Here is a 23,322-nt window from a genome sequence, read left to right as displayed (position 1 = left end):
GTCCAAGAGCATCTCGAGATCCAGCGCATATAATAATAATATGTTTAGACCGTGATATTTGTGTTGATGACTAACTCTAATGACTTATGTTGGATAGAGAGCCAATTTTCATAAAGCTCTTAAAGTTGTTTCATAAAGCTCTTAAACTGGATCTAGCATGCAGACAGAAAAATGTGCATATTGAATGTGGCTCAAGAGAGCTTCACAACATGCAGCCTGATTTTGTATCCAGCACCAGTCAAGAAACAGTGTTCTTAAGCCCCAGGAGCCCTTCATCCTGCTGTCCCAATACTGTCTTCTGATTCCCAGGCCCCGAGGAAGGCAGCTTATAACCTATAGCTCAAGGGCCTCAATGCCTCTGGCCTCCAAGGACATCAGCCCTCGAGTGCACACACCTACACACAGACCACACCCATAAACATAATTAAAAATAATTAACCTTTAAAAAGACAGAAAGAAAAATAATTACTATCATTTGTATTTGTAACTAAGGACACTGGATGAAGAGGCTGAGAAAGTGAGCTGAGACTCTTAGTTTGCAAGTGGCTGAACTGGGATGTATGCAAGCTCTGTCTGTCTTCATAGCCAGGCTCTCAGCTTCTTTCTCATGAGAAGTGTGAAGACACTTAACTCATATTCACTGTGCAGTGCTACCCAGTGCCTTTCTCTTTAGAGCATCTTTGATGTCTCTCCTACACACACTGCAGAAACAGCACCATCTAATTCTAAACAATCTAATTCTAAACAATCATGGGTTTCTTTTTATAAATTTTCTGGTGAGACTTGTTGCCTGTTTTATTTTTAGGGCTCATGGTTGTGTGCTGTGCTTATTAAGTGGTATAAACGTGGCCTTTGTCAGCCTGTGATCTCAGCAGATCTCTTTCTCCCTTGCAGATTGCTTTGCTATTTTTCAACAAGAAAAGGAGAGGGAGTTTCTGTGGACAAACGCACACTCGGGCTCTGACTCTTCAGTCATAGTAGCTTCTAGAGACTTTAATCTTCTAACATACAAATCTTATCAGGAAGTAAATGTAGGTCACTGTGACCCTTAACTACAGTAACCTCACAGTATACTCTGCCTGCTCCTGGGCTCCATTGGGAAACAGTCTTCTCGAAAAAGGCTTTCTGCATCAGTCACTTCAAACAGGCCAAAGGTAACTTTACCTAATTCCATGTTACAGGCAGAATTGCAAAGCCACCCGTTCCTGGTTTGTACCTCCTTTTCTAAGGAAAGTGTTTGCCAGAAAGCAAATCTGGTCAAACTCATCTCACAGGCACGGTTACATTCTACTCAAACTGTAAAGTCCCCATTTGACTTATTTTCCCCATTTCAGAGCTCCAAGAAGAGTAGGGCTCTGTCTCTTTGCTTTCACTAAACACAGCAGAAACAAATGCCAGTGATTTTCAACCTTCCAAATACTGTGACCCTTTAATACAGTTCTTCGTGCTGTGGTGACCCCCAGCAGTAAAACTACTTTTGTTGCTACTTAATAAGTCTAGTTGTGCTACTGTTATGAGTCATAATGTAAATATCTGTGTTTTATGATGATATTAGGTGACCTCTGTGAAAAGGGTGTTTGACTCCCAAGGGGTCACAACCCAAAGGGTGAGAACTGCTGCAATATGTAGTTCCACCCTCACCTCTCTCCCATCTTGTCTTCCTCCTCTTCTCCTGCTGAGTCCATCCTGGCTTTGGTGGGGGTATAATGGCTTGGGACAGGGACAACTGGACCAGTGTCTATAGCTGCTGAGTCTGTACAATAATGCACATATTTTACATTCCTACTTCAAGGAATGTCCTCCTTGTTAACTTTAATGACTCCATGATAATCAGAGACAGCACGAGTCCAGAAAGAGAAGGAATGGCTGATATCTCAGCAATGGTAAACTCTGGGACCTTCAGAACAGCCTTTAAGGCTGTGGAAAAAATCTTTTTTAAAATGTGGATTCAAAAATAATAATTTCTCAAAAATATAAGGATACAATATGAATTATATGGAGGGCTTCATGAGTCTAAAGAAACAAAAGCAGCTGCTCTGGAAGCTAACTCATCAGAAAGATTCTGAGAAAGGAGATAGAGAGACGTAGGGAGCAGAGTCTGCAGTAGATCCCACCCAGCTAAGTGTTTTGTTTGCAAAGTCAGACAGATTCCTGAGTTCAAGATTACCCTGGGACAGAGGGAGTTCAGGTCCAGGCCCAAGAGTGATACAAACGGTAAATTCAGGGTGTGGATCCACCCAGATAGCTTATCATCTGTGCTTAACAGAAGCAGACAGATCTTTAAATTTATTTGCAGTGTTTTTTTTTTTTTTTTTTTTTTTTTTTTTTTTTTTTTTTTTTTTTTTTTTTGCTTGCTATCACGGGATACTGATGCATAGGATAATCAAAAGGGAACCTGGTGTAAATGACTGGATTGATATGTAAAATTAAAGACTGGGCTTATGATCTGCAAGAGATGTGCTATTCAGAGAATGTTTTAGAATAGCAAGAGAAAACTGCTTGGAGGGGGGGACGGGGAGAGGAAAGGGGAGGGAGGAGAGAGAGAGAGAGAGAGAGAGAGAGAGAGAGAGAGAGAGAGAGACAGACAGACAGACAGACAGACAGACAGAGACAGACAGAGACAGACAGAGAGAGACACAGGAGATCTCCAGAGAAAGAACAGAGAGAAAGCAATCAAGCAGTTTGGATCCGTGTTTTGACTGAGTCACTTGTTTTTGCCGCTCTCTCAGACACCCCTTCTCTCAGAAGCCCTCTCCAAGCCCAGGCTGGTCCTTAGCATTCTCCTCTATTCTTTGCATTCTATATTTTTTCCAGAGGCATAAAGTGGCCAGAAACTTATGCTCATTATATGATGTATTTTATGTGAAGGACACATAACAGAAAACCAACTTTGGCTAAACTAATTCAAGATCTATGAGACAAAATATTAGCAGGAACATCTTTACAGTATTCAACATCAATAACCATGTACAGAAAGGCAGAAGAAATGAGCTTTGGAGACTGGGCCAGGATTCAAATCCTCTGTTTCACAATAAGGCTTACAACAAATTGTTTACTTCTTACTGTGTCAAAAATCTCCTCATCTGGAAAATCAGGATAACTCTGACTGTACCTAGAGCTATTGTGTGAAGTGTAAAGGTTGACACCTGAGATATGCATAACTGTTGGGGCAAGGATGCTTGCAAGAATAGCTAGAACACATAAAGTGCTAATGACTTCAGTTTTCGACTTTTTGAAAAGGGAATAGTACAATATTCAAAAGTCGATCTGAAAGTTATAGTACTGTCTATAAGCAGTGTGATCTCAGGCAGGTTGCTTTCTGTGCCTTATCTATTAAAATGTGGTTGACAGGAATGAGACTTCGTCTTAGGCCTGTAAGATAAGTATCAAACAAGTGAGAACCTTTGCTCAGTGCACACTGAGAAAGTACTTGCAACAGTTAACATCATGGTTATTTTATGTCAGTTTTGCCAGGATGGAGTGCCCAAATATTTTGTAAAACATCATGTAGAGATCAACTTATTTTATGTAATAAAGTGTTTCCCAATTCCAGAATAGCCAAGACAATTTGAATATTAAAGAACAAGCAAGCAAACAAGCATCTAGCTGTTTGATTAAGATTACAACATTTAAATGATACCTTTATGGATCTAACAGGAGTCATGGCGGTTGTCTAGTAGATCACCAGTGCAATTCCCTGGCACAAAGACTCAGACAACTGTGAAAGACACAAAACCAAGCCTCAGAGGAAAGTAATGACTTCAGATATGCAGGATGTGAGAAGGCTAATGCTGGTCTAAAAAACTGCTGCTGCTTTGGTAAGTTATAGATTTTATATGGATCCTGGATCTTCCTCTTTCCTCTATTGGTCCTTAGATACCTTGTGCTCATTTCTCGAGCCCCAAAGACCACCAAGGAGCCGATTCTGACACAGCAGGACAGAAGGGAGAAGCCCTGAGCACAGTTTCAAACAAGCATTTATAGAGACAAGCAAATAAGCAAGGGGACATCCAGCTTGACACACCTTTGATGGGGGGAGGGGGTATTTCTTACCTTTTAAAATGATTGTCTGTGCTGGAAGCCAAACCATAAACTTTCATAAGTAAATATCTTTAGGTACAACTGTAATTTTTGCTTTCCTCCTAGTTCGTGGTTGCTAGGGAGTGACCTGGAGACCAGTGTTAGGTGCAGGCTTGGTGGTTAACTTGAGTTCAACCTTAGGTCAGGTTCTCTAAGATGGAGCCTGAACCCAAGATGGGGTTGGTCTGGTCACTCAACCTGATATACCACCACCACCACCACCACCACCACCACCACCACCACCACCACCACCACCACCACCACCACCACCAACACAAGTTTCTATCATTTCTCCTTGTAATGTTTTCTGGGAATAAGAAACAGCCATCTCATAAAGCCTACTTTCATTTTCCGTATTAACGTATGTCCTTCTAACTGCTTCATGCCTGCCTCTCAGAGATTGACCAGCTTCTGCCAGAAGGGGAACGAACACTTTAGCTGCTTCATTTGATCACAGGGGGTAGTCTTGGGGAAGTTGATCCATGAGAGAGGATATGCTTTTAAGGCAGGATCCTGGGGCAAGTCTAGAGGGCTGTGGTAAAATTCTGACAGGTGGTGTGTCCAAAGCTCCATCTTCAGGACCATTTGTACAAGCAAAGAAGCTGACGGAGTGGAAAGAGGAATGACAGAGGACACTGCAGTATATCCCAGAGTAGAATGACCATTCCCAGAAAAGTCTCACATAGGAGCAGTCTGTTTGAGGTTGGCCTGGATAGCAATGGGCCCAGGGTGTTGCAGGATATTTGATCACCCTGTGAACCCTGAGATTGTGTTATACTGGAAAAACCTGTTTCTAGTTGTGCCCTAGCACACACCTTTAATCTAAGAGCTTTCTGTTTATTGTAAATAGGATTAAATAAAGTCAACCATAGATCAAGAGTTGAAGCTAGCAACCACTTGACAGGGAGTGAACATAGGAGAAAACCATAGAGAGTAAGAGGAAGTCAGGGGGAAGGACAGATAGAGAGACACACAGGAAGTAGAAGGGAGGAACATTCAGTTTGAAGGTTTTTGTTTTGTTTTGGTTTTGTTTTTGTTTTTTTTTTGTTTTTGTTTTTGTTTTTTTTTTGTTTTCTCTGCCTCTCTGAGCTAGCAGGCATCTGGTTACTAAGTCTTCATTGATAAAATCGAACAATTGAGATTTTGTAAAAAATTCAGCACCAGGGTCCACTTTCAGAAATCTTGACAGCTGTTGAAGTGGATAGACTCAGTGTGAGGAACTTCCAAATCCTTTCTAGATGGAGAGAAAGAAGAAATTTAACCATCGTTTGAGTTTTACATCTTTTGATCTTGGTGGCAGCTAACCTCTGCAATGTTCAATTGATCTAAGGTCATGATGCCTTATCATACCACATAGTCAGGACTTTTCTTACCAAGAAGAAAATTATTAATAAGAGTTGGCTGAGTGAGATCTCCTATGATTTTTAAGCCTAATGTCCAGAGAGTGTGAACCATTAAAGAAAAACAGCAGTCACTTCATTCTTTAGTTACACTTTCTTCTGAAGTGTTTAAGGCCATGGTGGTAGCTGAAATTAATCCCTTTTATTTAATTTAACTTTTTTCTTCTTTTGCTGTCATAGTCATTAGAAGATCTTGTTCTCTGGGTCACTGAGAGGAACCTATGGCTCTTCTCACCTTCCCCTTTACCAGTTTCATCTGTGAGTAATTCAAAGGCCTTAAATCAAAGTGGCTTCACCTGAAGTCATGGAAGTTGAACTTTGTGTTGACTGGATGCTGGTCAGGGCTCACTAGGTGGTACCTTCATGGATTCCCTGAACAAGAGAAAAGATGAGTCCCCACAGAAACCATATTTTTAGAGATGCCTCACAGGCCCCTGGGACCCACTTGACCTTGGACAGTGAGGGTAAGAATATTTTCTCTTTTAATCCATCTGAGTATTTACATAGCCTCCAAGTATGGATGTCGAGCACACATAAGTAAGGTCAGTTAAATTACTTTTACTTTTAACTACTGTGTAATTAAAATTAAATTACTGTGTAATTTTACTGTGTAAAACTTAGGCAAAAACAAAGCATTTAAGGTTTGATCAGACAAACATTTTTTTGTTTGTTTGTTTTTTCGAGACAGGGTTTCTCTGTGTAGTCCTGGCTGTCCTGGAACTCACTCTGTAGACCAGGCTGGCCTCTGCCTCCCAAGTGCTGGGATTAAAGGCGTGCGCCACCACCGCCCGGCCAGACAAACATTTTTGGTTTTTAATCCAGGCCTTGCAGTTATTATGGAGAATAGACAAAAGAACTCTATTCATTCATGCAGTGGTTTCATATCAGTGTACTGAACTTTACCTTTAACATACCTTATATAACGTTCTCAGACCCTTATTACTTGCTTAAACTTTATAGCTTTCTTGTTCATCTTGGAAAAATATCCAGCAATCTTATGAAACATAATAACATTAATGCCATCATAATAAAAGAAAGTTGAATCCAACTGCATACATATAAATTAGTATCTGTGTACACACTGTTAAGCTGTAACTCTATGAAACTGAATCTAGTGATGTGCACTGAACAGCAGACTCACCATTGAGTCTACAACTGCCTCACCCCAAAGCATCTGTCCTCCTTATAAACATATCTAGTTGACCAGATGAATCTTACTATTGCTCCATGCATTGGAAACAAGACTTGATAAGCTTGCCTTTAGACTCTAAACTTTGTAAATTCATGGGTGAGTGGCAGAGGACACTCATGATCAAGGGGGAGCACAGTACTTGTTACCAAGTGATATATACCAAAGCAGTGCTGTTAGGATATAATTAAAATAGAACCAAGTTTCCTTCTGTGTAGTCCTCATAAACAGTATTTTAAAATGCTTTTTTTGGTCAGGGCTATGAAGTAAGGGAATGAACAATTATTTCTATGTAAACACATAACAATAGAAGAGTACAAATAATATTATTAAGAAAAACTGCTGCTGTCTTGAAATCTGGAGTGCTAGAAGTTTATGGGCTTATAAATTATTGGAAATGAGATCTAGTTTTTTCAACTCACTGTTCTATTTTGGGCCTCTATTCTGAGTCTCTATTCTTGGTCTCGTGCAAATTACCCTTTGGAATCTGAAGGTAACAGTGTAAGAGACGATGAAAGGCATGTTTGTGGCTGGTTGTCAAGCAACCAAAGGCAGAAGTTACTGGCAAGTACTCTTTTATTTTGTACATAGAGTGGGTGTAGGTGTTTAACTGTGTTTCTATTGGTTAAATTCTCTTCCAATAGCAGAAAAGAAAGTGTTATTTTCCCATCTAATTAGCATACTCTGGGAAAGAAAACAACTACGTTTCATTCTCTGCTAGTGTCAAATATAGACATAAAAATGAAGGATTTTAAGAACTCTGGGTTCAAAAGGACGACAGGAAAAGAAGTTTTTAAAAGTTTAAATAAATGAATGGCACCAAATGTTAGATATGTTCTACTATGAGAAGTATTCAAGATCCCTTCCTCCCTCTCTCCCACCCTCTCTTCTTCCCTCCCTCCCTCTCTCCTTCTCTCCTTTCCTCCCTCACTCTGTGTTTAGAGTAGCCTGGTCTGTTCTTAAAATTCAGATTTTGCCTCAAGTCCCTCTTTCCGTTCACCTTCTGGAATTACAGGTGTATGCCATAAAGGTGGCAAGAGATCTATTTTCTGAAGATGTCTTAATGTAAAGAAAATTAAACTCCTTAGGCATACTTCCATAGTGAAATTAGACAACACTTAGCTATATGCAAAGGACAATAGCATGGCTGCTCCCTGACTCTGCTTACCTTGATGAAGGCAACATATGAAGATACAGGAAGCTGCAACCCGGGAGGAAGGCAGAGCTCTGTGACAGTAGAGGGAAGGAAGCAAAATGGTTATCATCATTGGGAACTTCTCCTGAAATGTATTTCAGTGTAAGTAGCAAAGAAATGTATTTCTTTTCTGGCAATGAGTGACATATTTCCTCTTTCTCTGTCATCTCTTTCCGTGGTTTCCTCCTCTGCTATCAACAATTAATCCTGGACCCACTGACATAATTTTCATCTCACAGCATTGCCTTACAAAACTTCACCAAGTGTCCTTTGCCAAAAGGAAAAAATAATAATTCTCAACTACTAAGGCTGGTATTGCTGCCAGGACCAAGAGACTCCACTGTTCACTTCCCCTTAAACAAGAAGACAGAACTACATAGAAGAAATGGGGCTTTTGTGTATGTTGCTGTGAATCTAACCTGTGTCCTTGTGCGTGTGTCCACTGAGTCATGTATTCCCCCCAAATGAAGAAGCGGATTTTTATTCAAGTCCTGTCCTGAGGAAAGTCAGGGATTTTTGAAATGTCTACACCATTTTTTTTTTCAAACCTTTCCGTGGGCAGATCCTGGCCCTCACCAAGATCAAGCAGTCAACATTCTAGAAGATGAGGGAGATGAGCCCCCACGCCTGACTGAGGAACTCTGGACAGTTGAACTTCTGTAGGAGGGAAACTACACTACTTTTTTAAATGGATCCTTTCTCTATCCAAAACTCTGTATCCCCAAACCTTCCAGGAAGTTCTTTATCTCTTTGTTATCTTTCTAGGAAACAATCCATGTTTTCTGCTTAGGTTTTTTTTTTTTTCCTATTATAAGACTTGAGAGGATTAAAACAAAGGTTATTATTTGGTTACTGGTTGCTTGTGCTTTTAAAAAAGAACCAGGATAAAGAATATCGGTGTATACTACAAACAGAAGTAACAGTTGCTAACTGTCTTAGTTGAGTTTCTTAAGAGAAATAAAAAGAGATTAAAGTATTAATAGGAGACACATTTATAAACTTAGCACCTGGGAGGCAGAATTAAGAAAATCTCAAACTTGAGACTAGCCTTGGCTACATAGCAAGACCTTATCTCAAATACGGGAGAGGGATTAATGATTAACATGGTTGGTTATTACAAACTCTGTAAGGAAGACAAGTACCCATCTGGGCATGTTCAACCTCCTAGGGGCTCCATCCTTAGGAAAAGTCTGGAGTTTCCCTCCTACAGAAGTTCAACTGTCCATAGTTCCTCAGTTAAGGGTGGGGGCTCATCTTCCTCCCCCTACCACGACCTCCATTCTAGAATATTGACTGCTTGATCTTGTGCAGAACTTCCAGGCAGCCACAGCTGCTGTGAGTTCATATGTACAGTGGTCTTGTCATGTCTAGAAAACACTGTTTCCCTCTAGTCTTCCCTGGCTTCTGGATCTTATACTGTGTACACCCTCTCTTTTGAGACAGTTCCTAAGCCTTAGGTTGGTGGGTTATATAGGTGTCCTATTTTGGGCCAATCATCTAATAGACACCTATTCTCTGCACTTTAATCAGTTATGAGTTTCTACATTAAACTGTCTATTACACAAAAAGATTCTCTAATAAGAAAACAACAACAACAACAACAAAGCTGTACTGATCTATGAAGTACGGAGATATGAGTTTAGAGAACACTTTGATACTTTGTCATTTTAGCAAAATAATGATAGTAGCTTTCACCCCTGGGGTCTTGGGAGATCCCCAATCATGGGCTTTGGCCACGTTTACAGTACTAGACACACAGTTCCTTATGAGGAGTGGGCCTTAAGTCCAATAAGAAAGTGATTGGTTACTTCCATAACATTTGTGGCACTGTTGCACCCATGGGCATATTTAGCCATAGTCATCACTATGAAGGGCCAGATGACCTTATTCAAAAAGGACCAGAAAACATCCCTTTAAATCAATGCCCTGTTACACCCATTAGTGTTGAGATGAGAACCATTTTTCATCTTTCTGTTATTGTCCTTGTGGTGGTCTGAATAGATATGGATGGCTCCAATAGACTCGTGTGTTTGAATGCTTGGCCAATAGGGAGTGACCTTATTGGAGTAGGTGCGGTCTTGTGGAGGAATTGTGTCACTGTGGAGGTGGGCTTTGAAGTCCCATATGCTCACACTAGGCCTAGTGTGTCAGTCCCTTCCTGCTGCCTGCCAATCTGGATGTAGAACTCTCAGGTCCTTCTCCAGTACCATGCCTGCCTGCATGCCACTGGTGATGTTTCCAACCATAATGATAACATCTACATCTCTGAACTGTAAGCCAGACTCAATTAATTAAACGTTTTCCTTTATAAGAGTTATGGTGGTCATGGTGTCTCCTCTGAGCAATAAAACCTTAACTAAAACAATTAGTATGGTTCTGGGCTTCACAGAAGAAATTCTCTGTCTCCTCTACAATGATAGTGAGACCCAAGATCAGAGTAATACCATTCACCGCCTACAGAGAGGGATGAGGTTTTTGATTTTACGCTGAGATGATGGTATATCTTGGGGACACCAGAAACTTGAAGACTCATTAAAAGAATGATTGAACTGTCACTAAAAATCCCAATTGATCTATATGTAGATCAACAACAAAGTTTTCTAGCACATGAGCAATACAGAGGTGTAGCCGCCTGCGGCCACAAGTCAACTGGGTTCACCTGAAAGGGGGGCTGGGAATTGAAGGGGGAAGGAGGGCGAGAAGAGATGAGGCCAAGACAAAGTTCTCTGATCAAGGCCCCCAGCTTTAATGTTCAGCTCTCAATTTAAAGGGGAAGACCCAACCCACAACCCCTCCTGGTTTCAGATGGGTGGGATAATCCATAGTCTGGTCCAGGTCGCTGCCGGAGATGTCTCAAGGCAAGCCCAAAGGCAGTTCTGCTTCTGGGCAGCCAAGGTGGGTAACTCCACCTAGATCCTGTCACTTGACCTTGTTGTGATAAACAAGGTCTCTCAGGCTTGCTCATGGTGGGGGGAAGGTACATAGATTGGTAGGCTAGAATTTGGGACAGGAGACTAGAGTATGGCATATAAACACCCTGCAAGTCATGACAGCTTTTGATACAAACTGAATTTGAAAGGACATTGGGGAAAGGTTGATCCTCTGGGTAGCTCCATTGTGTAAGGAACAAGTAATTCTTCCTGTTCAAAATTCACAAATGCAAAAGGTTTCCATTTACCGTTTTCATTGTTTGACATTTTCTTGTTTTATTACAGCATGGCCTAGAGAAACAGCTGCCAGCATCTTCCTCTCCAGCTTGCCCAAAGACCATAGTTGCCCTAGCAGGTTCTGCAGCTGTCCAAGCAGGCTTCCTCTCAACTCTGCTGCCCTGTATAGGCTCCAAGCTCACACCTCAGACCCTACAGTGAACTCTGATAATCCCCCAAATCCTCTGTCTATACTTAAACTTCCAACACCTTAAAGATGGTAGATGGGCAAGACTTGATGCCATATACCCTTAAACCTCAGCACTTAGAGGGGGGACGCAGGAGGCAAATTATAAAAGAAAGCATTTGGTTAAGGGCTTATAGTTTCAGAAGGCCAGAGTCCACGATTCAGAGCAAAGGCATGGTTGTAGAAATAGCTGAGGGCTTACATCTTGATCTGCAAAAAGGAAGCCAAGAGGGAGCAAGCCCTGGGAATGGTACCAGTGTTTGGAAAACTCAAAGCCCCCTTCCCCGCTATAGCACATTTCTTGTAATAAAAATCATACCTCCCATCCAAACAGTTTCAACAAATAAGGACCAACTAGTCAAACACGAGCATAGGGAACCATCTCATTCAAACTACCATAATATATATATATATATATATATATATATATATATATGCATAAATATATGAATATAGCTTGTGTGTATATGGTTTCAAGGATAATCACTTTATGTTGAATAACCAATTAGATGATTATCCCTGGGAGAGACTAATCTCCCTTACTCAGTAGTCATTAGTTGCCTGTGGTTCTTGGTATAGGCATAGGGCCCCATGACATTTTCCCTTTCCTCATTAGCATGTCTATTGATATTATCATTGTTCAGGTTTTGTTTATGGCAGTCTAATCAAAGAAGAGATGTTATGACCGTTACTTCCTTGTCATTTTTAGGAGATACAATTTCACCGCAAATCTCTTAGTTGTCTGGCTCTTACTAACTTTCCACCCCCTCTGCTGTGATGTCCTCTGAGCCATAGATTCAGGATTTGTGGCATTGATGTATTCCTTGAGGCTGGGCTCCACACAATTTGGTGATCTCTTCTTTATGACCTATTATTGTTGCAGTGGTTTCAATGAGAATGGCCCTTCTAGGCTTCTGTATTTAAATATTTGTCGCTACTCGGTGGAACTGCTTTGAAGATATAATCTTGTTGGAGGCAGTGAGTCACTTACAGGTGAGCTTTGGTCCCATGGCAGGCCCAATCTCTCTTCCTCCAACTTGTGGATCAGTATGTTAGCTACTGCTCTAGAGCCATGTCTGTCTTCCTGCTGCCATGCTCCCCATAGTGATGGTCATGGTCTCACACTCTGAAACTACAAGAAAGCTCCCAGTTAAATACTTTCTTTTAGAAGTTGCCTTAGTTGTGGTGTATCTTCAAAGCAATAGATGGTATTTTTCATGGTCCCTGTTTGCTATAAAGAGAAAGTTCTTTGGTGACACGTGAGAGCCACACTCATCGTTAGGTTTAAGGTCAAGTCCTAGAATGCACAGGAATCGTACTAGTCTACTGAAGTGATGGTGGAAGGCTCTCTTCTAACTCTTCTAACTCACATCTTCACCAACCTCAGGAAGTTGGCTAGGTTCTTCTTTTCTTTTTTCTTTTTTTCTATTCTTCTCTTATATATTACATTCCCAACTACAGTTTCCCTCTCTCCTTCCCTCCCAGTCTCTTCCCTCTTACCTCTTTCCCCATCTACTCCACCTTCATTTTCTTCAGAAAAGGGCAGTCCTCCCAGGGATATCAACCAAATGTGGCATATCAAGTTGCAGGAAGACTAGGCACCTCCCCTCATATTAAAGCTGGTCAAGGCAACCCAGGAGGAGTAAAAAGGGACCCCAAAAGGCAGGCAAAAGAGTTAGAGATAGCTCCTACCCTCACTGTTAGGAGTTTCACAAGAAGACCAAGGTACACAACAGGAACATAAATGCAGAAGCCCTAGGTCAGAACCATGCAGCATACCTGATTGTTGGTTCAGTCTCTGTGAGCACCTATGGTTCCAGGTTGGTTGATTCTGTGGGTTTTCTTGTGATATCCTTGACCCCTCTGACTCCTTCAATTCTTCCTCTCCTCTTTCTTTCGCATGATTCTCTTTGCTCTCAGTTGGCTGGATTTTAATATTAGTCATGATTTCCCTCCTATGGAGTGGGCTTTAGTTTAGTTCAAAAACGGTTGGTTACTGTCAAGTTCTTAGTATCACTGTTGCAGTTTAGAAATATATTTCTATGCTGGTTATCATTACAGTTCATTGGCATTACAGAAAGATAAGGCTGTTGAGTGCTTCCCTCCTTGTCAGCTTACATAGTACTTTCTGAGATCTATAAAAGCTAATCCTCTGTTGGGCATGGTGGCACATATACTTAATCCCAGCACTTAGGAGGAAAAGGCAGGCTGACTCTGTGAGTTCAAGTCTTGCCTGGTCTACAGAGCAAAACCAGGACAGCCAGGATTGTTACATAAAGAATCTCTGTCTCAGAAAAAAAAAAAAAAAAAAAAAAAAAAAGACAAGGCAATCCTCATTTTATAGCTCCTGTGTCCAAAGTGTATGGTGTCTTTAGCAATAGGGACTTAACCTTCAACCTTCATGAGGCAACCAAGGGCAATGGCAACTACCTCCATTGTTCTGGGAGTCACTTGGACTAACAGCTCAAAGGGCTCAAACAGGAATTTCTCAAGTCCAGTCCTGGGTTTCTGTTAGATTATTCATTGTCAGCCCAAGTGACATAACTTCATTTAAGATGCACACATACACGCGCGCGTGCACACACACACACACACACACACACACACACACACACACATTATAGTTTATTACCTTACTTTATATACTGGGTGACACAATGTATAATTGCTGCTGATAAACCTCAGATCCACTGAACCTTCTGGTGGTGGAGGCAAGAACCTGATACTTTTTGCAGAAGTGTTGTAAAAATTGAATTTCTGGGGGCCGGGGAGGGGACTCAGTGGGTAAAAACACTTTTCTTGCAAGCATGAGGATTTGATTTAAAATTCCAAGCACCCGTGTGAAAAGCTGAGTGTGGCCACATACCTGTAAAGCCGGCATGATGGAGCTTGGTAGTTAACCAATCTAGCTCTAGATTCTGTGAGGACAAGGCAGAGAGTGTTCAAAAGAACAAGGCAAAGACTAATGTGGCAGGTCACCTGATGTCTTCCTCTGATATACACACATGTACACACACAAGTCTGTAGCAGACATATACATCTCCATACACACACAGGTACACACACACACACACACACACTCACACTCCTATACTGTAGGACCTCATACACATCTGCAATTCCTGCAGGCATCCCCATTTATGTGTTTCAACATTGCTCTTAGTCTGTTTTCAAAGTCTTTGCTTCTCTATTTTTTTCTCACTTGCTCCATTATTCTTTTGTTCCTATTTAAATACAAAGACTGATTTTGAATGGCATTAGCAGATACTGTATTTCTGTGTTCCTTCTGCTTTCCCCTCACATGGTAAATTTCTTCACTCAGTCACCCTGAATAAATGTTAGTAGAGTCACTACTGTGCTAGATATTGACAAAGCCTTGGAAACACTGAAACACAGGAACAGTTGCTACTTCTGATATTTCACCATGTTAGCAATCTCTAGCCATCCATTTATGTCATGATTGCAAATTTCTTGAAGCTTCCCTGTGGGCTAAAACAGTTTGTACATTGTTCATTATGTGAGTTTTAAGCGTGAAAAATTCATCTGGAGTCTTTGTTTTCTCTTCTTCCTTGTCTATATTCCGGGTTGTGGTTACACATGTTCCATTTTTGACATTTAATCTCTCTAAGGACAAAATTATAACTAAGATGATTTTAATTGGCATGAACTTCAATTTTTAAAAACAGGCAAAGTTTCATTTCATAAAACAGATAAATATTGAGTGAACCAAACCAAAGAGGTTGTTTTGAACACAGATAAAGGCTAAAGAAAAAAAAAAAAGAAACAAAGAACAAAGAGCTAATTGAGCAAAGTTACTTTCCTTGTGAAATGTGGAAACAGAAAAGAGGGACAGAACAATAGACAAATAACTGAAGTTACTTTAAGTTGTCATATAAGGACTAAGTCAGACTGAACTTCTTTATCATGCCAACTAAAACTGATTCCCTTGGGAAAGTTGTTCATCTCTCTCTCTCCCGATTCTGATGACAACTTGGTATCAATTTGACAGCATGCTCAAATAGCCTAGGTTACTCCATTTTGATTTTTGACTATTAGTCCCCAAACAATGACATAATAACAAAAACAAGTTAAGAGAGAGTTCAGCCAAAAAGATAGCATTGGATTTCTGTATTCTTTCTTCTCCATCTGTGGATAGAAAATATTAAGGAGTACATCTTTGTACTTAAGATGTAAAGGTCTCTTTAAAAAAAAATCGTCATTGCCAAATCAACATATTATAAAAATCAAATAGCATTTACATGATATTTGGTGTCACAAATAATTGAGGTGGTTTAAGGTATATGAAAAATACATAAATTTATAGGTGAACACAGTGTTATTGTATAAAAGGAATTCGAACATTCACAGATTTTGATGTCCCTTGGGGGATACTGTCTTTGTAAATCATGTCTCTGAAAAGGGACTTATAATCATATATATATGTGTGTGTGTGTCTATGTGTGTGTGTGTGTGATATGATATAAGATATAGATATATACATATCTATATCTATCTGAATCTATTAAAAAGCATTTTCATCTCAACAATTAAACTCCAAATATCCAATTTAGAAATGAATAAAGGGCCTAAATAATTCTTCAGGTTGAGATAAAGAAGTTTCCAACAAGCATATAAAAAGATACTCAACAGCATTACTCATTAGAGAAAGGCAAATACAGTTCATTTACACTAATGCCTACTAGAATGTCTACAATAATAAAAACATAGCAAAGTTGTCTGAAGGAGAGCACTAGAAATGCCCAGGGGGTTGGTACTCCTCATGTACTGTGGACCCACAGGGTCAGAAGAGGAGGTGTGGAGTGAACAGGCCTTAGCAAATTACCATAAAAAGACTTAAAACTGCCCCTCCGTCACCTGTCAGAACTGTACAGAACCTAGAGCTGCACTCGCCCCTCCCCACGTAGCAGCAAGTGGAACGTGCTAGAGCCAGACTAAGACTTAGGTTCCCATTTCTATTATTATTATTATGTGTGTGTACAGATGCCCAATGATCAAAAGAGAGCACCAGATTGCCTGTTGTTGCTGCACTTAGAGGCAGATGTGAGTGGTCTGATGTGGAAGCTGGGAACCAAACTCTCAACTTCTGTATGACCAGAAAGTGCTCCTTATTGATGAGTTATCTCTCTATTCTACAAAGACATTTTTACTAGATGTTTTATCCATATTTTATGTATTTCTCCTCTTACTCTTATATCTTCCCACATTTCTCTCATTCTTCTGCCGTCCTTTTTCTATCTTGAAGAACGTATCAGAAGATAAAAAAATCTCGCATGGAGTGACAGGATTAACACAGTAAAAATGGCCATTCTACCAAAAGAAGTTTACACATTCAATGCAGTCCCCATCAAAATTCTAACACAAATTTTTTGCAGACCTTGCAAAGACAATTCTCAACTTTATATTTTATTGGATATTTTATTTATCTACAGTACAGATGTCATCCCCGTTCCCCATTGACCCTCCCTAGAGCCCCATCCCATCCCTTCTCCTCCTTTATGCTTTTATACCATTTGTTTAAATGCATGTAATAAGGTCAGTATTTTCTATGGTGTCTTCTGCACCTGAGATTCTGTTTTCTATCTCTTGTATTCTGTTGGTGATGCTTGCGTCTATGACTCCTGATTTCTTTCCTAGGTTTTCTATCTCCAGTGTAGTCTCCCTTGTGATTTCTTTATTGTTCCTACTTCCATTTTTACGTCCTGGATGGCTTTGTTCAATTCCTTCACCTGTTTGGTTGTGTTCTCTTGTAAGTCTTTAAGGGATTTTTGTGTTTCCTCTTTAAGGGCTTCTACCTGTTTACCTGTGTTCTCCTCAATTTCTTTGAGAGCGTTATTTATGTCTTTCTTAAAGTCCTCTATCATCATCATTAGAAGTGATTTTAAATATGAATCTTGCTTTCCTGGTAATATGGGAAATTCAGGACTTTCTTGTGTGGGAGAACTAGGTTCTAATGATGCCAAGTACCCTGGGTTGCTGATGCTTATGTTCTTGCATTTTCCTTTCGCCATCTGGATCTCCTTAGTGCTACCTGCCCTGTCTCTGACTAGAGCCTGTCTTTCCTATTACCTTGGTTGTGTCAGAACTTTGTGGGGTGGGTGTTACTACTAGGGTTAGAGCTGGGGCCCCGGATCTGCTCTGTGCCTGGGCCCAGACATGAAGAAACCAGTGCTCCAGGCCAAGAGTGACTTCCTGGGTCCTAGTGGGTCCCAGTTACTCTCTGTTTGGGGTGAGTGTTGCTATCTCCTTACCTAAGATACTGCCTGGGTTAGAGCTCCTGGGAGGCCTGCTTCCTCTGGGTTTTGTGAGATTGGGTACAGAGCTGCTGCCTGGGATCTGCTCAGTGCTTGGGCCAATTCTCAACTTTATATGGAGAAACAAAAAACTGAGGAGAGCTAAAAAAAATAATCCTGAACAATAAAAGACCTGCTGGTGGTGTCACCACCCCTGAGTCTTGTATTACAGAGCTATAGTAGTAAAAAACAAAACAATAACAAAAACAAAAACAAAAAGACAAACAACAAAAAACCCCTCATGATGCTGTCATTAAACCAAACACACTGATCAATGAAATTGAACTGAAAACCCAAACATAAATTCACACACCTATGGATACCTGGTTATTGGTAAAGAAGCCAGAAATAATACATTGTAAAAAGACGGCGTCTTCAACAAATGGTGCTGATCAAACTGAATATCTGCAGGTAGGAGAATGAGTACTAACTTGTTTTAATCACACTACACAAAACCCAAGTCTAAGTGGATCAAAGACCTCAATATAAAACCAAATACACTGGACCTGATAGAAAAGAAAGTGGGGTTATAATTTTGTTCTTATTCACAATAAGAATATACTAAAAAAAAAAAAAAATTCTGACCATTAAGCAAGCCATCATTACAGATCTTCAAAGAGATTCTTCAGACTGAAAAGAAAAACAAATTCACCATGAAAGCCTAGGAAAGAACAATCCACAGTAAAATAATACTATATCAAGAGAGGAAGAAGAGAAGGGAACATGGCAAAACTAACAAAACAACAGAAATCAATTCACATCTTCCAATAAAAACTATGAATATTAATGTTCTTGGTTCTCCTGAAAGGCAGAGACTAAATGAACTTTTGACAGTAGTCATCTAATTATTGTCTCCAAGAAATGTATCTCACCATAAAAGACAGATAATAACTTAGGGTAAAAAAATGGAAATATGGGCCAGGCATAGTGGTGCATGGCTTTAATCCCAGTTGGAGGCAGAGGCAGGAGATCTCTGAGTTTGAGGCTAGCCTAGTCTACAAGGTGAATTCCTGTGATAGCCAGGACTATTACACAGAGAAACTCTGTCTCAGGAGGTGAAAGAAGGAAAGAAAGAAAGGAAAAAGAAAGAAAAAAAGAAAAAAGGAAAGAAAGAAAGAAGACAAGAAGGAGGAAGGAAGAAAGGAAAAAAGAAAGGAAAGAAAGGAAGGAATAAAGGAAGGAAGAAGAAAAAAGAAAGATGGGAATATGTATTCTAGGCAAATTGACCTAAGAAACAAGGAGAAATCACTGTTCTAATATTTTTCAAACAATCAAACTTCAAACCAAATTCGGTCAAGAAGGACAGAGAAGGTAACTTTATACTGATCAAGACAATTCATTAAAAGGACATTAAGATTTTAAACGTATATGCCCAGAACAGAGGAGTGCTCAATTTTATAACACAAATATTGCTAGATGTAAAATCACAGATTAATTTCAGAAAAATATTAGTGGTGACATCAACATTTTGTGCTCACCAATTGACCATTCAACCCAACAAAACTAAACAAAAATATCAAATGACTTTATAGACTAAATGGACTTAACAGACATCTATAGACCATCATATCCAACACCTTAGAAAATACGTTCTTCTCAGGGGCCCATGTGATTTTCTATAAGGTAGATCATATATTAGAACCCAAAGGAAGCCTCAATAAATATAGGAAAATTGGAAAAACTTATTGAATTCTGTATGATCACAATGGAATAAGACTGAAATCAACAAAAAGAGAAACCCTGGAGCATAGGCAAACTCAAGCCAATTCACTGCTACAGGACGAGTGGCTCTTTGAAGAAATCAAGAATGACTTTTTAAAAAATTCCTAGAATCAAATGAAACCACCACATACCAAAGCCTTTGGAATACAATAAAAGCAGTCCTATGAGGAAGGTTTATAATTGTAATTGCCTATTTTTAAGACCTCAGAGAAATCTCACATAAATAACTTAATTATAAATAAAAATAAATAAATAAATAAAAATAAATAACTTAACCTTGGTGTTTTGGTGAAAGTAGGGTAAATCAAACCTGAAACCAGTAGATGCAGAGAAATCATTAAGATAAGGGCAGAAGTCTGTGCGATGAAAAAGGAGCAAAAGCTAGTGCAAACAAAATACAAAGATCAGTAAAACAGAGCTGGTTATTTGAAGAGATAAACAAGATTGACAAACCCTTAGTTAAAGCAACCAAAATAAGGAGAGTGAAGACTGAAATTAACCTAATTAGAAATAAAAATGAAGGCATTACAACACAGCAATGAAGTTCAGAAAAATCATTAGAGTTTTGCCTCAAAAACCTATATCTACTAAATTTAAAAAGTCTAACAAAAATGCTTAGGGCCTGCCAAAAATAAATCCAAATGAGATGGATACTTTAAAGAGGTACCTAATGAGCAGTGAGCTTGAAGCAGTATTAAGAAAATCTTTGCATCACCACCAAAAAATATTCAGGCCCAGAAGGATTCACTGATGGAGTTCACCAGATCTGCAAAGAACTAACACCAATGTTTCTTAGAGTATTTTATAAAGTACAAAGGAACATTATCAAATTCAGTGAAGCTAGTATTATACTAATACAAAACTAATAAAGCTGTAATAAAATTTAAATACAAAATTAGTCATCTTAGGGAAAAAATCAAGAAAACAACTTGTGCTTTTTGTCATCTTGACACAAGCTGGGGTGGTCTGGGAAGAGAGAAGGTCAATTAAGAAACTAACTCCATCCGATTGACTTGGGTACAATTCCGTGAGGGCATATCCTTGATCAATGATTAATGAGGATTAATGAAGCGGGCCTAGTCTGAGCATAAAAGAATACTGCTGGAGATATCAAAATACCTGATTTCAAGTTGTACTATAGAACAACAGTAATGAATAAAAACAGGGCGTGCTGGCACAATGACAAAGACATTGATCAATATTCTGAAATGGAGGGCCCAGATACTAAGCTGGGCAATGTGGAGCACTGGATTTGGTCACCAGCACACATCAGGAACAAGACAGTACTGTCAACGAATGGCATGACGTTGGGGAAATTGGAAATCTATATGGGTAGCATTTGATCTTTATCTCTCACTCTGCATAAACATCAACTCTAAATGGGTCAAGAGCCTCAACATGAGGCCTGAAACTCTGCAACTGTTACAGAAAAAGGTAGGAAGTAACTTTAAACATGGGCATAGGTAAGGCCATTCTGATCAGGACTCTATCGTTTAGGAAATAAATCCAATAATCAACAAACAGGACCTTAGGAAATTGAAAGACAGCAAAAGAAACTGTCAATTTAAAGAAGAAAAAAAAAAAAAAAGCCTCCAGAAAGTAAGAACATCTGCCAGGAATCCAACAGAGAATTAATATTTAGAATATACAAAGAATTCAAGAAACAAAAGATCAAGAAAATGATTCAATTAAAAAAGGGGGGGAGTATGGAATTGAGCAGAGAGCTGTCAAAATAAACACAAATGCCTAGTAAATGTTGATCAAAATGCTCAACATTGTTAGCCATCTAAGAAATGCAAATTAAAACTATTTTGAGATTCTATTCACCTTAACCAAAATGGTTATAATCAAGAATATAAACAAGTGTCAATAAATGCTTGTAAGAATGTAAGAGTGAACAAACCTTATCCATTGATTTCCATAGATCATGGAAATCACTCTGGCAGTTTCTTACAAAGCTAAAAATAGAAATACCATTGGACTTAGCTCTATCACTCCGGGGCATATACTGAAAGCACACACAACCTACTATAGAGATACTTGCATATCCATGTTCAGTGTGGCTCCATTCACAGCTAGAAAATGGATTCAGTCTAGACACTCACTGGCAGATAAATGGATAATGAAATACGTTATCCAGGCACAATGGGATTTTATCAGTTTAAAGACAAAATGATACTATGAAATAGGACACAAGATCATCTTGTCTAGAAACAATGACCATCTCCATGCATTTCAGTGGCAGGATGCAGAGAAATCAAAGCGGAATTGGCCTGGAAACTTCCTGCTAGCTACCTTTCGCAGTGTCAGAAAGTATTCTGGGAGAGAATAGTTCTTAATGGTATTAAACAATGGTGAATCCTGCATGCTCCAGTTCTGACTTGCCGGGTTATGTGCACTGGTGCCACCATGATATGACTGTTGTGGGGCTAATCATTCACGGGTTGATTGTAGTTCAGGTTTGCTTCACGAGAGGGAGTTTTGCCTGACCCTGTAATCCTGGCCAAAGGCCATAGACTAAAGGTCATAGGTGACGGTGGTGATGAGGAAATTAACTACTGCTTTTGCTAAATGGACATTTCAAACTGTCTTCTAAATCTTTCTGTTTATACCCACGTGCTGATCTTACCCTTAGGTAGAAAAGTTTTGTTGTTGTTGTGAACAGCAATCAGTGTAGAAACTCACAAAAGAAGGTCAGTGTGCTGAGGATAGTGACTGTCCAGTGCTCATCCTTAAACAGGTCAGGAGTCCCAACTTCCCCCAGTGCTTAGCGAACGTTGTTGAAGAGGAAACAGAAAGAAAGTATGACCTGGAGGATGAGAAGATGTGCTATGAAATGCTGCCTTCTGGGTATGACATGACCACCGCACCCACTAACTCATGGCAACTTAGCATCAAAATGGCTAGCATTCCATTACGGACAGGGGAGAGCCTCATCAGGCTCTTCCCCTAGATGGGAGTTAACAGTTACTGGCTACTGAAAGAAGAAAGTCATTTTTCTCCTGGAGGGTGTCTACTGGTAGATTGCTCGTACTGGGGTGGATTGCCCCACACCCTTGTTCATAGTGACTTCATTAGTTGGACTCAGTTGGGTATTTTAAAAAATGAAGGTGAGGATGTGAAGGGGGGTAGACTGTGTTGGTGAGTCTTGGGCTGTTGGAGTGGAGAGTAAAATGTTCTTCTAAAAGATATATGTTTACACGTTGTAGTATAATATGAAAATGTTATGTGAATGGGATAATATCAAACTGGCTTCCTGAACTCTTCATGTTTCAAGGATTACTACCATCATATCGTATATCAGAATATTTCCCCTCGTTGTTCAGTAATATTTAATTGTATGACTGTATCACCTTTACTTTCCTCATGCATCAGTTGACAGACATTTGGTCACATTTCTGTTTTAGTTTTTATTGAGACAGTGTCTCACTATGTAACCTTAGCTGGCCTAGAACTTACCAAGTAGACCACTGGGCCTCAAACTCATGGGTAATCTTCCTGTTTCTGCTTACTAAATGCCTGCTAGGATTACAAGTGTGTGCACCACACCTGGCTTTTGTCTGTCTGTCTGTATGTATGTATGTATGTATGTATGTATGTATGTCTATTTATTTATGACACAGGATCCATGTGCCATAGCCTAGATTCTCGTAAGATTTAATATATGGCACATGTTATCCTCGAATGTCTTATCCTTCTGCTTCTACTTCCCAAATGCTGAGGTCATAGGTATCACCAGACAGACACATGTGACAGGGTCAGAGCCCCTGAAGACACCAAGAGATGCTATAAATGAAGATGTAGTCTCAGTTTCAGTGGAGATCCCAGAATTTTCAAGATTCCAGGACTTGTAGGTTGTTCTCCAAGAACAGTGGCAGGTATGGAATGGGGTTTGCCTGAGCTGTTAGAGAAGCTATGTGCATTTCAGATGGTCAGGCTAGAGAAGTAGGAACATCCAAGCCCCTTGGAGTCCTAAAGACACTGAGCTATTTACACTATTGGATTTTGGTGTTTTTTTTTTTTTTTTTTTTT

General features: G+C 39.7%; 1 long non-coding RNA gene across 1 annotated transcript; it reads right to left on the bottom strand.

Annotated features, from left to right (window-relative positions):
* Window positions 1-11,727: 11,727 nt before the first annotated feature.
* Window positions 11,728-22,093, bottom strand: LOC143441857 (uncharacterized). Its single transcript, XR_013109594.1, has 3 exons — window positions 21,920-22,093; window positions 13,037-13,212; window positions 11,728-12,389 (listed from the first exon to the last, which is right to left on the bottom strand). It is a non-coding gene; the product is annotated as an uncharacterized LOC143441857 (long non-coding RNA).
* Between the last annotated feature and the right edge of the window lie 1,229 nt (window positions 22,094-23,322).

Source organism: Arvicanthis niloticus, chromosome 4 (assembly GCF_011762505.2).
Source record: "Arvicanthis niloticus isolate mArvNil1 chromosome 4, mArvNil1.pat.X, whole genome shotgun sequence".
NCBI classification, from domain to species: Eukaryota; Metazoa; Chordata; class Mammalia; order Rodentia; family Muridae; genus Arvicanthis; species Arvicanthis niloticus.
The sequence above is the reverse complement of the archived record's forward strand: the minus strand, read 5'-3'. Positions and strand labels throughout refer to the sequence as shown.